Source organism: Grammomys surdaster, unplaced genomic scaffold (assembly GCF_004785775.1).
Source record: "Grammomys surdaster isolate TR1022 unplaced genomic scaffold, NIH_TR_1.0 365, whole genome shotgun sequence".
Taxonomy (NCBI): Eukaryota; Metazoa; Chordata; class Mammalia; order Rodentia; family Muridae; genus Grammomys; species Grammomys surdaster.
The window spans coordinates 211,737-215,244 of NW_021604784.1; positions in this window are offsets into that span (position 1 = coordinate 211,737).

Consider the following 3,508-nt stretch of genomic DNA (forward strand, 5'->3'; position numbering starts at 1 on the left):
GAAGATTAAAATCAGTTACCGGTGCAGACGAGTTTGCACCATCTGTTTTAACATATGATGTTTAGATGCAGTGTTTATGAGCATGTACGTTTCATGGTGTTTGAGCATGCATGCTTTATGGTATTTATGAGCATGTACGCTTAATGATGTTTATAAGCATACATGTTTCATAATATGTGAAAGACTTTGACTGTGCTGATCTGTGCTCAGTCCAGCATAGTGCACTACTCTTCTAACTTGGGGAAAAAGATTCCATCTCCACCCAGGATATTCTTTTTCCCAGAACATGCTTAAAAATTTCAGATGGAATTCTTTGACTGGTGAATACTTTCACCAAGTGTGCAATAGATTTAGTTAGGAATAGGTAGAGGAACCTCAGAAGTACTCTTGTGCATATCTAGAAGGTTGTAAGGCTACCAGGCTTCTGGGATTATCCTTCTCTATAAAAACATGCTGAGTAACTTAGTTCATTATCCCATGTATGTGAGATGGACAACTTCCTTCCCCAAAAGTGTTTCATTTGTTCTCATTAGCACCTTTCACCTTAGTCAGCTTCTCCACTGTGTTTGTAATCTGGGAGTCAAACCCTGTGTGCACAAACAGTGGCATCCTGACAATGCCCAGCCAACAATATGCTCATAAATGATACGCCATGTTCCTAAATGTTCCTGGATGTTTATCTGTGGATCCCGTTTGCATCTTAATTCCAGCATTTTCAATTGATCTCAAAGCCTCCACCCCTGTCCTCTCAGCAGCTACCTATGCAAACTTTAAACTTTCTGTTTTATTAAACAGAGCAGCTCAGGTGTCTCTTGGTTCTGGTCCTCACAGTTCCAATCTCCTGTAAGGATTAGACAGCATCCATTTCAGACCAATCCATTTGTGCATTGTGCTAAAGAGACATCAATCAAAGCAAAGGGGAGTTTGAATTATTAATTGAGAGTTGAGTAAGCACCACTGAAAATGTGAAGTTTCAGCAAGAATTTGAAGGAAGCTGAGCCGTTAGATTGCTGAGTTTAACATAAGGTTGTTGGCACACAGATCGTGCTGTTTGGGTAAAAAATATACACTGAAATATCTGAGTGGAAGAGGGTGAGAGAACAGAACAGAAAAATAAATTCTTTGTACTGAGTGTACAGCTCTTCTGTAACTTTGTGATTGTTTCTAAGTAAAATAATGTAAGTGTAAAATTAAGGCTATAATATTGATACTAATGACTGAGACAGAGACACTATTGAAGAGGCTATTCAATCTCTTAAAATGAAAAATGATGATGGTTTAAAAGCAACGCTAGTCTGTCAAGTGATCAGACAAAAATTGGTCATATTGGGTGAGGTCCCTTTGACTTGCTACCAAGTTATATGAAGAATCTCAGAGAAAGAAAAGAATTCAAAGATTTCAGGGTTTGGGTCTCAAGTTACTAGATAAGATTGGAGATACTCTAAATGACAGAAAAAGGTTATAGGTATGACAGACTGAATTTCCCAGAGGAAGAACAGGGGTTCAATTTGAATATGCTGAGTTTAATGTTGTACACTGAGCTTTGGCATGGGAGTCTGGGGTTCAGAAGAGATGAGTTTAGCATGACATCTGAGGGATGTCAGTATATCAGTGGTCTGTAAGCAGTAGCATGAAATGAGCTCAACATGGCTGTGTATATAAAGAGGGCACAAACATCAAAGCCCATTATAAAAATCCACACATATCTATTACTTTTAATATATTATAGCTTAAGAGCAACAATTTTATTGATAATTGACAGAGCTTAGAAGCAACCAGAATGTTCTTTGATACATGAATGGATAAGTAAGTGTTTACATACAGACAGTGGAACTTGATCTAACACGATAAAGACATGAGGAATTGTTCACTGAAAAACCAAATGAAGAAACTTAAGTATATTTTACCAAGTGTAATAAGCCAATTTTAAAGAATCTGTGTGCTCTATGATCCCGATTATCTGATGCTCTGAAGAAGGCAAAACTATACAGAGAGTAACAGGCTTGATTGCTACGGGTTTGTATAAGCACAGATATGCACAGATGAAGCACAGACTTTTAGGCCAACGAAAATGCTCCCAATATTATGACAATGGCGATGTCATGATACTGTTGTCCAAGTTCATGGAGTGTACACAAGAGAAACCCTAATCTGAGCTTTGAACTCTGGCTCGTAATCAAGTGTCAGTGTAGATTTTATCAGTCACAATAGACGTGCCACCCTGGTTGGGGGAGGGAGTGGGAAGATAGCACATCATAGCTGTTAACTTCAGCCTTTAGTAAACATTCCCTAAACACACCGAGATGACTGGAGAACTGAAACTAATATTTGTTTTGATACAAAATTCTCTATTTTTTCAAAATATCATTTATTTATGAAATAATAGCCAGTATTTCCAAGTAGCCTTGGATTTTACCCTGTTTCAGGTCTGTCTTGGAGTCTACCTCTAGATCATGTGTTATGATTCCTGCCTGAACAATACCAACTTAGATAAGGACAAGCGAGTCATAGGCAGTCATAGTGACTTGTCCCCTGAACCTTCATCCAGCCGATACCTGGTTCTGATGATATCTGTATTCCCCCTGAACACCCACACTCCAGTCCCATTCCCTTCCCCACATCCTGCCTTTCCGTGTTTATAACCCCTGTGTGAATGAATTATGATTTGAGAAAAAAATAAATTATAAAAAAGATATATAAATATTATAAAAAATTGTATACTCTATATATTAAAAATTTAGGAGCCACCTAATGTTCATTCATGCCCTATAACGAAGCAGCTTAAAGCAAAGGTCTTAGTGTTTTCATTTTCAGTTTTTCATTATTACTATAGTGGAAATACATAAAAGTAGACTTTGAAAATGAATTCATTTTGTATTTCTAATCAACTGTACGACAGAATTTTTGTGTGCTCAAAACACCAGTAGGAAAATCAGCTTAGAATTAAAATGATACTGAAAACGTGGTCCAGTCTATTCTGCAGGGATCAGATCAGTTAAGAATAACCATCATGCACTCCATCCTCAGAGGTGGTCTCAGATCCTGTTTGCTATGATCCTGGAGTGAGGCTAGCTTCCAGACCTAGCTATCTGAACTCAGCAGTGTTTCTGGGCCCTCTGTCATTGTCTTGCGTCATTCTGCCATGTCCAAACTCAACCCTGCTCTACTGCTATCTTACTCCACGAGATGAAAAGTCAACACTCCCTGAAAATTACAAAGTTTGTCCTGCTTAAGACTTGAACATGTGTAAGTCCCTTTCCTGTTAACAAGAGGAGAATAATGAACATCAGCAAAATAAAGAACCTAAAAAACAAATGATTTCTGCCCGATCTGTGACACAGATATCAACCTCATCAGTAATCTGAAGTCAGAAATATAGGAAGAAAAAAAGATATCATACTGTAAATTTTCACAGAATAAACATTGGTAAGCATAGTAGAGGGCAGTAGACAGTCAACATTTCCTAAGACAACATATGAGTACGGTTGGTATTAAGAGAATTTGAAAG